Below are 13,637 nucleotides of genomic sequence, written 5' to 3'. Positions count from 1 at the left end.
TCATTTCACCCTTTTGCTTCACTGAAGGAAGAAAGGGTGTGTTTGCAGCACACCAAGATGCTGTTTGCTCCTATTTCCATTACCCTGGAACTTGAAATTCATAAAAAGTCATGATCTAAATATATATATATAATTTTAATCCCAAAGTAAGCATATACAAACAACCCCAAATATCAATTACCTTCAGGATACACTTGATCAGACTTTGTTTTATAAAATTTATTTTTTTTAACATAGTCATTTCTAAAATCAACATTAAATGTGCCTACTTTTCAGGGACAAACATAAGACAACAGTCTGTCTTGCCAAAGTTTGAACACATGGTTTTTGAAAGTCTAATCAGCCAACACCCAGTGCTTGGAACTTTCTTTTCAACCATTAAAGTTGTATGAAAATGGAAAGCATTTGCAATAAAAAATGACTGGCAGAGCTAGGATCCTGGACAATATGTGAATTCCTCTAGGTAATGAAATAAAAATCTTTGGACAATAATAAAGTCTGATAGGAAGTGAAAAATCAGGCAGTATGGAAGCTAAGGGTGAGTGTTTATGTGTTTGTCATTGCATGTGAATTAACATAACATACTGTACAGTCTGCCTTATATTGTGTTGCCTGAATTTTATGATTCATAGCAATTTTCCTCATACCATCTCATAGCTACAAAATTATGCGTGGTTGCAAAACAAGCACAGCAATGCTGAATCATCTTTCCTACATACCAGTAAGCCTCTGAAGTAGCCTACCTCACTTTAAGTATAGGGGGAAAAAAAACTTGGTATTGATACTTTAATATGTGAATATTAATAATCACTATTTGCCTTGGTGTTCAGTCTTGACCGATTAACTGATGCTTATGTGAGTCATTTATCAACTCAGTATTATTTTAATATGTGCTTTTTATCATTAAGTTCCTCAGTTTTTTGTGACAGCCACACAAGAACAATGGCACCTTAGAAATGCCATTAGTGAGGGACTCCATAGGAATCAGCAGCATGCCAAATATTTCACTTTCCACAGTCTTTGTCCCTGCAGCTCTACCATCTCCAGCAAAAAAAAAAAAAAAAAACCTAAAAAAAAATCAACCTTTTGCTTACCATTTTTTAATTTTAAAAAATACAAACAATATTTAAACCTTTCTCTGTATGTGAAAACCATGCAGACACGAAGCAGCGTTGCTCGGCACTGGGTGTGTGTCTCTGGAGAAAATGCCAGCTTATCAGGAGTTTAAAGTGGCAGCCAGCATGACAATAGCAAAAGACATGAGCATTCAGGTGTGAAATCACAGAACCTTTCAGGCAGCAGCATTTTGCTGTGTGATAGGTTGCATTTGGATTTGTGAGAATGTTTCATACATAATTTCGGGTAAAGCTTTAATATTTGATTGGAGAGCCAGCACAAATGAAGTGCCAGCGTAAAAGAAGTCCAAGGTCAGTGCCTTCCTCCAGAATCTCTTCTGTGCAAAACAACTTGAAAATCGTTGTTCATAATTTAATTATGTAACACAGTTGTGCCTTTTAGAGTTCATATGGCATGAGGCAGAACAATCTCGAGGGTGATAGCCCACCCCTACAATGGCTTTTATTGTGCTGTTTGAGGGACTACAAGAAGAGGATTCACGTGGAAAAGTCTTTACCCTACCATAAAGATGTCAGTAAAAATAACATCATCTTTCTCCAAATTTCAGCCTCCCCAAACTGAATGCTTTTCTAGAAAAACAAAACTGGGTGGCCTGAATTTTCCCACAAAAGCGCAGAATATCTGGGGATTTTCAATTTCCTGAGAATGAATCCAAATTGTTAAATTAAATCCGACCCTTTTGTCAAGAAGCTTTGATTGCTGGATTTCCAGCTCTCTGTCCACCCCAAACAACATTTCTAAGTGCTTGCAACAGCTGTTCAGCAGCTCCAGCACTCGGTGCTGTGGGTCTGGTGCAGACACAAGCTTTAAGATTGAGATTAGGCTTTCCAGTCCAGGCTGCTGGAGGGTTTACAAGGCTGGCAGGTTCCTCACCGAGGGTGCCCGTGTGTGCCAGGCACGGCTGCTGCTGCTGGGTCTGAGCTGAGCCTGGCTGGGCTCTGCTGGGTGAGGCACTGAGCAAGTGGGGCCGCCACGAGAGCCGGCAGTCAGGGCTTGGGAGCTGCAGAATGGTTTTGGGACAGGGCTTGGGAGCTGCAGAATGGTTTTGGGACAGGGCTTGGGAGCTGCAAAATGGCTTTGGTCCACTGATCTTGCTGTCCTAGGTGGGACGTGAGAGGGTTTGGCTTTTTGGAGCTGTGGTGCTTCTGGTGGGTTCCCTCACCATCCAGCACGAAGGCTGTGGCCCCCACACTCACAAATCGCTTCTGAAGCAATGCAGTGTGAGAAATAGCTATTCACTTTTCATAATTTTAGAAAGGCTTATTAAACCTTATCAAAAATACAACAGAGGACTGAACAGAGAAAATGTTACAATGCTGGGAGCAAAGGATTTTCCCTGCCATGTGCTCACCACACAATGGAGGGTTCCCCTTCTCAACCCTTTAACCCCTCCCAAAGTTCTGTCCATCGACCCCTTCTTTGCTGTCCAGTGGTGCAGATCTCTTCCTCAGACCCTGACTGGAGGTCAGATGTGGCCATAGTGACAAGCCAACCCTCCCAAACGTCCCAACCCCGGCTGTCTCTTGGTAACAACGCGAGGGGGTAAAACGTAACTATAAATCTATAAAACTTCTCTTAACCTATAGACACGATATTTGTCTGTAAATTGCGAGAGTCACTCATGGCATCACTCATCTGTCACAGCAGGAATCCCGTGGTTTAGCTGTGTACCAATCTGGTGTGTTTGATCCCAGCTCCAGCCATGGTGCTCCTGCCCTGAACTCGGGCTGCAGACGCCTCTGGGGCCTTTCCCCACCTTGTCTCTGGGGTGGGCTGCCAAGAGCTGCCTGCAGGGAGCCTCTGCAGCAAGAGCACTCAGCACCATGTACATTTTCTCCCAGCTGGAAACTTTGTTTTCAGAGACCTGCCCTGGCTGAGAAACCCCGCCGGCAATTAACTCTCAGAGGGTGTATTTCATACTGCATCACTGCTCTCAGTACAAGGAAGATGTCCCATTGTTTTAAACGTCACAGCTTTCTTTGACTTCCTCTTTTAATATTTTTATTGTTTATTTTGGGTTTTTTTTTTGTTTTTTTCATTGTTTTTCTGATTTTACCAATCATTATTTTATTTGTATTAGTACTTTGGCTGGTCCCTTTGTATAGATCTTTGCCTTGTAGACATCACAATTACCAGTCCCTAAAGGCTCCTAGCAACCTCCTTTCTTTTTCATGCTGCTCCACCACCCAGGTGCATTGCTGGTGGCTGTTTTCCACCCTGTGCCTGCAAGCAGCTGGGTGTTTTTGGTTATCATTGCAGAAATCAATAGGATTTGTTGCACCTCAAAGGATGTAATAAACACTTTGCAGGATCAGCCATTAGGCTTTGGCTTCCTTACTGATGAATTTGCTACAATGATAATTACTGAAGTTTCACTGTCTGCTGTTATGGGAAATGAAAATGAAATGCAATTAAACTGTCCAAGAAGTGTTTCTCTAATCTCACTGACATAAACTTTTTGCTACTTAAGCTCTTTAAGTCACTTGGCTTCATTAACAGCTTGTGTGTACTTGCTAATATGGTCAGGATGACACCTGACGACAGTGACCACGCTGTTGAGTGATGCCTGCACTGGAAATCAAATGCTTCTTAACGCAGAGACTCTATAGGTGGATGAGAAGCACTTAACATAAACTCAGAGAACAATTTTCCCTATATTGATAAATAATTGCAAAGAATAACAATTATAGGCACACACCTGCATGGCCTTGGCAGAGCTTACTGAAGTGCTGGAGAGGAAAAGCTTTTTTTTTTTTTTTTTTTTTTTTTTTTCTTTTCCCTTCAGAAGACACTAATTTAAAAAGTAGAAAGTGCTGCAGCACAGTTCTCATTAGCAGAGGTAAAAAGAGCCACTGCAGCTCCTTATCAACAACTTTAATCACAGCATATGCTATATGCTGCTTAATCTTTGCTTGCCATTATGAATTACAAATTACCTCATATAGTCCCAAAGCAACTGAAGATGGGTCTGCAGAATCTTTTTATAGGGGTTACACTTTAAGTTATGAGAATTTGGAGTAAAATGTAATTGAAAAGCATAAAATTGAATGAAAACTTGAATTTAATGTGAGGTAAGCATCTGTTACAGCCACTGTGCTTTAAACCTGTACAGTATGGAGAGAAAATGTGAAGGATATCTCCAGAAAAGTCATTGCAGAAGTAGTAATAATACCAATAACAGAGTATACTAGAAATTGTATAGGGTTTTCTTTGTAATAACATTTTAAAGTGCTCTTCATAATCAGTCCTTTAAAATTCAGTCTCTTTTTTAATTACTCAGATATGATAAACTTCAAGATATGTTTTACCAGCTTTAAGAAACTATTTTTTAAATCTTTCTAGACAATGTACTTATATCAGCATTTGTAGTGAATCCATTAGCTAAAAAAAAACAAAACCCATGCTCATAAAGGTTCCACTTCATGTAAATGAGAACTGGCAGCCCAGCATAATGTTTTAGGCAGCTTTCTGATCTCAGCCAAGAAATGCCCAAACAAAAGTAAAATTATAACCTGTAAGGCTAAAGAGATGTGGAAGTTCAGAACACATTTCCATGCTTGAGAGGTCGTAGTGTTTGTAGCCCACTACAAATCCCAAAACTTTTGAATTAGTACTAGTCAAGAGGTATGGATATTTGTTTGTTTTTCACTGAAAATGCTGATATCTGAGGGTTTTTTTTTCACTTTTGAAACTGCTTCTTATTGCAAGATCTTGGGCAACATACGTGTGGATCATTGGCATCCCGGTTCCACTTAGGAAAGAAAGGCAATAGAAGAAATGACAGGTATCATGTCTTTATGGACATTAGGTCTTTTGGAGAACAAATATTTAGAATGCAAGTTGATCTGAAAGGCTTCTATTTGACAGCTGTCATTTCAGAACCACCGAGTGAAATTTTGCAGGTTCCTTGGGGCCAAAGCTTTGTGTCAGTGCGGGTAACAAGACATTTTGATAACGTTAGAACACAAGGAATGTTTCCACCTGACGTTTCCTGAGTTAAATAAAAGGGTCTGTTGTGTCTGACTAGACCTGCTGTGACACAGCACTTGGCTGCAGCTCCTTTGTGTGAGCACCACCGAGCTGCAAAGAGTGAAAGGGTCAAAACTGTCCCTCACCCCCCATGTCACACTGTCTGAACTGAGATGTAAATTAGAGAAAGAACAACGCATGTCAAAAGGAGCATGTGGCTTTCAGTAATTTCTTCATAGTGAAGACAGCAATGTTTGTTATTTAAAAGATTATTTTTGCGTTTTGGTAGAAAATATTTTTTTTTGCCCAGTGTTCTTTGTCAGACCAATTCAAAGGATAAGAATTCTGACCTTCTCTTTTTGTTTTGAAACCCTGTGTATATGTGTATGGGCAACCTACATTTCAATTTTCAGCTGCTTTCTTCCATATTTTTATTGACCGTAGGTAAAGGGAAAAAAAAAAAGGAGTTAAAAATAATTTTTTAAAAGGCATAAATGTTTATCTTTCCAGTATTTCACGGGGACAATGCCCAGAAAATATAAATGAGAGAAAACATATTTTGAAAGACATATGATATATGCTCAGCTATATGAGAGTTGCTCTCATTATCCTGACAGAAATATAACAAATGTGTTGAAGTCATTTGTAAAAAAAAACATGCAGGAAATTAAAATAATTTAATTTAAAGTAGGATCTTTCATTTAGTCAACCAGCTATCATTGGAAAGGAGTCAAGGGATGAACTCCCTCCCCTTTGCAACGTAAAACATCTCTCTGGCATCCCATCACAGCATTAATATGTTAACCTGGAGCACATTTGACTTCCTACTGCTTCCTCTGGCATCTGTGTGGACAGTGATCTTGATATGACATAAATATTAAAGTAGTTGCATGGGAGAAGCTGACTGTAGCAAGTGCTGCCCATCAAAGGGAAGTGAGAGGAGAGGAATTAAAGCAGATCCCCTGGCACTCCGGGCTACTGTCTCCAAAAGGTCAAGGCTTTTACCAGATGTGTAGGAGAATTAGAGAGTCTAAGGAGATAGTCTGGCTTTATTTCACCTCGACAGCTCACTAGAGCAATGAAAAGAGACATGTCCCCGGATTTACCTTTTGCCCAGGTTTTTCCTTCTGTAGAGCAGTGTATTTGTAATTCTAGGCTAATTCTGCTCCAGACTCACAGACATTCACGACCTCTGTCCCCTTCTTACCTTACTGTAACCGATACCCTTTTCGTTCCCAGTGTGCTATCTGCTGGGAATGGCCAGATGTCTTTTAAATGACATAATGGGAACAAAACTCTTTCCTAGGACTCCTAATTCAGTAAGAAGTCATTACCTTCATTTCCCACTTGCACTTTTGGAGGGGCATTTTTTAACCCTTGTAATCAATTTTTCCAAATGGTGCAGAGTTTTCCTCAAGCAGCCATACCTGCTGTCCATGTGCAATTCACATGGCATGTAATCAACACTTCCAGTAGTTTGGAATCTTTAGAGTGTGGATGACTTAAATCATGATCCACAGCCTGGCTAAACAGTATTGTGAAGACAAGGGCCAGTTCTCCAACTGTGGACTCTCTGTCTGCTCCCAAATAGAGCTCTCCTTGCTGCCTCTTTTTGAGGGTTGCATTTATGACTGAGGTGGTGGTGAGTAAGAGATCTATAAATGGGTTCTGGTGAGGAGTAAACATCATGTGGTCGTTCACTTTGGAAGCTTGTTGAGTGGGAGGCATTTGCTGAACCTTGGTGCACTTGCTATAGTCACTGATCTTCTTCGAAGTGCTAATGTCTGTTTTATCCTGTGTAAAGTTCCTTCTTATAAAAGAGGATGCCTTAACAGAATTTTGGGGTTAAATATATAGGGCTGGGAACCATTGAAATAAAGAAAAAAAAATTATTTAGTGCCCAAGTGATTCATGCATTCATCTTTGATTATATAATATTAGCACCAAATGTAGTCATTTTATTGCATATTGCATTGTATTGGAGACACAGCCAAAATCTGAAAGGAATTCTTTTTCTTTCAGCTAGCATGCTCTCTAAGAACAGAAAACACTGACAACTGGAATTAGTAGTGTTTTTTTTCAGAATAAATATTTTGTGTGCTTGCTGTAAACTAGTTGGGTGTTTTCAGGGAATAAAAGGGAGATGCAGCATTAAAAACTGTAATTTTGAAAAAGGAAAAAAAAATTAGTGAGATTTTGCAATTCATTTCTTAATTTGCATTTATTTTTGAAGTTGCATCTGGGTTGAACAGCACATACATTAAATAATTTCTTATATAAAAATAGCAACTACTTTTTTTCCTATGCTCAGAAACCTCAGGGATCCAGTCTTTTTTATCCCAGAAAACAACACTGGCATCCGACTGACTGCAATCATAGCCTGGCAGATTTTCAGTCAGGGAGTGGAGAAGGTCTTGAGTCCTCTAAAAAGTCCTCTAATTCCATGATTCAAAGTGTTCCTAAGCATGTGCTTATGTCCACCCTTAATCGGGACAACATTTAGGCATTTGTTTTCAAATATATTCTTTTTTTAAATGGCTGAGGGTTGTTTGGCGCGAGGTTGATTGGGAGCAGCGAGGGAGTCTGGTGATAACCTGCAGCAGCTGAAAGAATCACCAGAGAACATAACTGTGAGCATTACTAATGTACCATAAGCAACCTATTTTTGAGTTTACAGGCTCCCATGGATCTCTGGAGGAGTTTGTGCTCTAAAAATAACCTGCCTTTGGGAGCTGGGGCAGGGAGAATTGCAGCTGGCCAGTGGGAGGTCTGAGTGGATTAGAGCATCACAGGGAGATAATAGAGAGTCCACTGACTGCAAAGGGAGCTCAGGTAGTAATTATAAGCAACCAGAGAGCAGAGAGTATACCTGAGAGAAAGATGATACAGTTACCCGGTGTTAAAATAGCACCACTTGCAAGCAGGATGCTTTAGATAAATTTTTAGAAAAGTGGGCTTGATATTCCTCAGCACCTGAGCTCCATGGAAATTATCATGGCAATTTGGTTTCTGCTTCTTTTGGATGGCAAGTGGCAGGGTTCCTGGGAGCTATAGTTTTTGGTTTTTATTGCTCCTCCTTCTCCCTAGCTACTCTTGTAGGCACATGGTCTCCTAGAAGGCCGGGTTTCCTTTGGTTGGAGCTGCTGTGTCCCAGTTGGGACTGGAAGAACTGGGCACAGCAGGTCTTTTGGTGATCCACTGCCTAGTGAGAGGCCTGTGTCATGGAAGGAGGGAAGCAGAGAGGTGATTGCTTGGCTGGATGGGATACATTGCCAGTTTGGACCTTTCAGCCCTGAGCTCATGAAGGTGTTAAGGGATATTGATTTCAATGGGAGCTGAAGGTCAAAGGTGTGGGAGCCATGAGGAAACAAAGGACAGACAAAAAAATATTTTAAAAAATGGAGCATGTGACCAAAAGTAATCCCATCAACCAGATTACTTGTTTTATTAGCAACACAGTCATATAGTTTATAGCACCTTGCTGTTTTAGTTTGTAAACTCACAGAAGGCTCCACAGCCAGGCAGGGGCAAGAGGGACCTTGCACATGGCCCATGAATCCACCTTGGCCCTTCTGAGTGGAGGCCAGCTTCCCCTGGGACAAGCAAAGCCTCTGCCAGACTTACAGACTGCCTGACTCCCAAGACCACCTCAGGAAAACATCCATCCCAATGTCCTGCTCAGGTAATCCTAAAACCCAGAATGCTAAATTACAGCTGTCTGTCATGCCACAATCTGCTCAGGGCCATGTCCAGTCAGGGTTTGAGTATCTCCAAGAATGGAGATTCCACAACCTTCTGGGGCAACCTGGACTAGTGTTTGACCATCCTGATGGTAAATATTTTATTTCCTATCTAGATGAAATTCCCTGTATTTTGATTTGTGCCTGTTGTCTCCCTTCCTGTCACTCAGCAGAGTGAGGAAAGCCTGTCTCCATCCTTTTTGTGCCCATAGGCTTTGTACCCACCTTCTTTGGGTTGCCACGATCATTCAGGGCTTGCTGTGCCCAGCACAGGATGGCTGTCATTAGGAACTCAGGAAGTAAGGACAGATTAAACTACTTAAGGAAGATAAGCATGTAGCTCCCATGCAAGGCACATGTATCCTCCGGAGTGACACCTGCAGAAACACAGCCTTAAATCTAAGGTGCTGAATCTGCTAGAAAGATACAAAAAAATATCATGTAATCCTAAGACCCAGAATGCTAAATTACAGCTGTCCATCATGCCGCGATCCGCGGTGTGTTTGGAGGCAGAACCTGTCACTGGCCTCTTTCAGCAGATGGACCAGAAAACACTTGTGATGCTGAGGACCACACTGTGCTCAGATTTGCCTGCTGTGCCCTGCACACTCTGTCTCCTGATCCCAGGCTTGATCCCTTGAGTTCAGTCATAGCCAGCAATGTTTTGTTCACATACCACTTGAAAACAGCCACCCTGTGATACTCAGGAACAGGCACAGGAGAGTTTGAAAGAGAAAGGAGGATAATCCTGAATGCTGAAGCACATGGAGAGTGTGTGTAGGCAGCAGGTAATTATATAGGACAGGATTACTTCTGTGTGTATATCCCAGGGAGCCATCAAATACAGCCCTAAAATTGGATTTTGTTTTTGAGAGCAGGAAGAGAAATACCTTAAATTACCTGACTGGAAGGAAATTTCAGCTGAAACAGAACAGTGCATTGCCTTACTGAGCCCAGCTAGGAGATGGCCGTGTCATTTGATTCCTGGTGGCCACAGAGTCGTTGGTAGCACTACGTGTGGTGTTATGGCCACCTCACTGTGGGCAATGACTCCCTCTCACTTTCTTTCAAGACAAGTTAATTAGCATTTGATTTCTTTATTTAAAGTTAGCCATCACTTTCAAGCAGTCAGTGTAAGCCATGCAGGGTTTCTCTTAATAGCACCTTTCTTCTCCAAGGAAGAGTTTTTTTCTGAAAGCAAAGCAATCCCAGCCTTTTGAATGTCCCTCCACTGTTTGCTGAAATGTGCAAAGCATGCACGTGTTCAGGACCACAGCAAAAATTCCCTTCATGTAACTCATCATGAGATATAGAAGGTTGTCATTTTTTGTTCTGTCCTGTGACTTTTTCTGTTTCCTAACTGATTGTTAAAGGGTAGACACATTCCTCCACCTCAAGTACTTACATCTTAGCTGATTAAACATATATGCTGAGAAATTTAGTGTCTTGACCTTTTGAGAGGTAATTGCAAAACCTGTTTTCAGGTTTTCAATATTGAGCTGTCTAGAACCGCTGGTATCAACAGCAACCATGGTATTTCTTAAACTTCAAAGAGAGCAGAAAGAGGCCCTGTGCTGGGCTTCAAATTAGCTGTGACTGTGCAGGAAAGAGTCTGAAGATAGGTCGAAGGAAATTGCTCATCACTCCCCAGACAGAAGCTAAGTACCCCTCCAACCCTGCTTTAGATAAATAAATTAATAAGTGGGTTTTATGAAAAGAACACAGAAGATACTTTGCTACTATTTCTAGAATATTGTCCTCAGTGCTGGTCAGTCATGAGAATTAAAGCAGAAATAGGGGAGAAGTGGAGCTGTGACAAAAGTAGTCACAGGAAGATAAACACTACCAAAAGAAGAGAGGCTGAAAATTCCCCAGGACTATTTGGATAGTTTGGATGGAGTCTCACCAGTGAAGACTCTAATGGGTGGAACAGAAAAGGCAAGAGAAGAGGATCATCAAAGCAGTTAAAAAAATTAAAAATGCACAGACATATATATGTATATATCAGTAAATAGTATTTAATGGCAAAATTAAACACCATTTTGATTTTTATGAATTGATGCAGCCCTACTCCCTGCAACGTGGCCACACTGCTGAGCCAGGTGGCAGGATGTGCCTCCTGTGCCTGCTGGAGCAGGGGCAGGGCTTTCCTGGGGCTGAGTCCCGCTCAGGCTCTGCTGGGTGGCTGGGGATGGGACGGGGTGGGGCAGAGCCCCAGCACCCTGTACCAAGGGCAAAACTCAAGGCTTTAAAGGCCTGAAGGCTGCAGTCTTGACAGAACCATGAAGTTTCATCAGACAGAGATCTGGAGAGTAGGTGGGAAGAGCTAGTGGGTTACAAAGATTTGTATTCCCTAAGCTTGGCTGTAAACAAGTGCTATCAGCAAAGGAAAAATTGCAGGTGTGGGGAGTGTCCTGCCCCTCACAGCTTTTCTGCATGATCTGAAAATACCTGTGAGTTCATTGATAAACATTAATTTCTGGTCTTGTATTTGTTGCACAGGTCTGACAAGTGAAACCGAATGGATTCCAATGAATGGGGAAAATTTCAAATATTTTATATATTTGTATGAAGACTCCCAACTCTTCAATACCCCATAAGAAGCATCTTCTTTGTACATTTATATCAACGCTTTCTCGTTGTCCATTTTGTTTAACATAGGAAAGTAGTATAATAAAATATAATAAAACTGAACAAAGCAACAAGCAATGAATGTGTGTATGTACAGGAATGATTTTGACCTTAGAATGGGGAGTAGTGTAATTTGGAGTTTGAGCAAAAGTAGAAAAAACTTAAAATAATTACATCATTATTTTCAATTAATTTGGTTTCTTTCTTTTTGAAAAATGTCAATGTGTACAAAAGAGTTTTTAAATTAATTCACAAAGTGCAGAATAAATGAAGGATATAACATCTTATGTTCTACTGTCAGTTCCTAGTTATAGAAGAGGAATCATGTATCATGTAATAAAGGAAATGAAAATATTAAAAACAATGTTTTTTCTGGTGAGTTGAGCTAAATTCTTCTTTTGTTGTAGAGACAAAGTATTTCTTTTCCTCCAGAATCTAAAATGCACTGCTCTTCTGATACTTATGCATCACCTTAATACAATGAATGTACAAGATGTGAGGCAGCTGACAGAAAACCTGCAACCTTTATTAAAATAAAGAGTCATCCAGCCTTGATGGAACATGTTCATGAATACAGCTTGAAGGATCATTATCTTCAAAAGCTCAAATCAAAAGGGGACACTGGAATATGGATGCTGGGCTAAAGTAATGTATGATCACAGCACCTCTTACATAGAGGGATTAATCCTTGATGCTTGCATTATATGGACTGTACATAAAAGAACACTGATGCATATTCCATTTTTGGAAATGGGATCTCATTGTTAGAGAAATTTAATACACTGTGTGTTCATGGTCTCTTTTATGTTACTTACTGTAAAGGGATATGAGGAGCTGTTTTTAATAATATTCTTCTAATGTTGATTGAAACTATTCTACATACTCTGGAACTCTCTGCCTGGCTCTTGTTTATTCAAATAAAATAAAGATAATTATTCTGGTTGGTTAGAAAACAGATTCCAAGTTGAATATTACTTACAATGACATCCATCTAATTCTTGTTTGCTCCCTCAGATAATACAAGAGCTAACTGAAATGATTTTTTGAATTTTAAGTTTCCATATATTTGCATTACTTTGTACAGGAAATTAGAAAGGAGCTGTACTCTCTGCAGCTCAATTAAAATGACATTATTGTACTTTTTGCTTTGAATATGCAGTATCAACATTGCTTACTGTCCTGCTTCATCCTTACATGCTCTGATTTCCCTTAAAGCATTTCTTGGAGGTGAACATCCCTGAAAGACAGGTTGAAGTGGAAATGTCAGGATCAGGAGCATTTCATTTACATCCCAATGAGATGAACATGTCTGTTCAATCAAAAATGAACAGTTTTCCCCAACACTGCATTATCAGTCACTGATATTGGACTGCATTGTTCCTACCAGTCTGGAAAGGATAAAAAGGAGAAAACACATTGATCCAAAAGCATGCTGAAGGTGAGATGAGACAGGGCCTTGGCTTTTGTTTTCTTTACTCACTTAAAAAATACTAATTTCAGAGAACTGGGGAAAGGTAAAGCCTCATTTCCTTCCTCTTTTTATAGTTAGGAAACTTCACTGTGGAAATTCCAGGGGATGGAGAGAGCCACATCCCAGTCTTCATACCTGAATGTGTAGGTGAAAGAAAAAAAAAAACCCATCCCTGACAGAGGAGTGTGGTTCTTTTGCCAGATTTCAAATCCTTGCTTCCAAATAGAGGGATAGCACCAGGGGCCACTGAAACATCTTCAGAGTATGGAGGGACCAGTCAGAAGCTAAGAATACTTTTTTCTGAGCTTTGTCTTTATTTTAAACAAAAAAATTTTACACTCCCTTGAGACTGACAGCTAATGGGGAGTGGGAGAACCCTAAGTCTAAGGACTACAAGAAATCCTTAATAGAACATGAAATTAGCAACCAAGTACTAGGAAAAAAAGAGGCTGTGAAGATTCTCTGTCTCAGCTAGCAAACAGCTTACAGCTGGCCTGAACCATCTTGTGCTAGTGAGGTTATTTTTCATCTAAGCCTAATTGAAGGTTCTGGCTGTAGGGTGCACACAGGCCAGTGAAAGATGTCCCAGGCAGCTCTGCAGCCTAGTACTTCTGGCGTGGGAAATTCTATCCCCCAGATGTTAGAGTCTGGCACAAATTTAGGGAAGGATTGAGGTCTTACAATGAAGA

The 13,637-nt window shown here is 40.5% G+C and overlaps 1 protein-coding gene across 2 annotated transcripts in view; it reads left to right on the top strand.

Annotated features, from left to right (window-relative positions):
* Nucleotides 1-12,425, top strand: part of SMPX (small muscle protein X-linked) — a 40,931-nt gene extending 28,506 nt beyond the window's left edge. For both annotated transcript variants that reach the window (XM_038146692.1, XM_038146722.1), the window contains exon 5: nt 11,349-12,425. The gene's annotated coding sequence lies outside the window, so the exon portion shown is untranslated. The remainder of the gene's footprint in view (nt 1-11,348) is intronic.
* The last annotated feature ends 1,212 nt before the right edge of the window (nt 12,426-13,637 follow it).

This window comes from Motacilla alba, chromosome 1 (genome assembly GCF_015832195.1).
Source record: "Motacilla alba alba isolate MOTALB_02 chromosome 1, Motacilla_alba_V1.0_pri, whole genome shotgun sequence".
In the NCBI taxonomy this organism is placed as follows: domain Eukaryota; kingdom Metazoa; phylum Chordata; class Aves; order Passeriformes; family Motacillidae; genus Motacilla; species Motacilla alba.
This window is presented reverse-complemented; position numbering and strand designations above follow the sequence as displayed.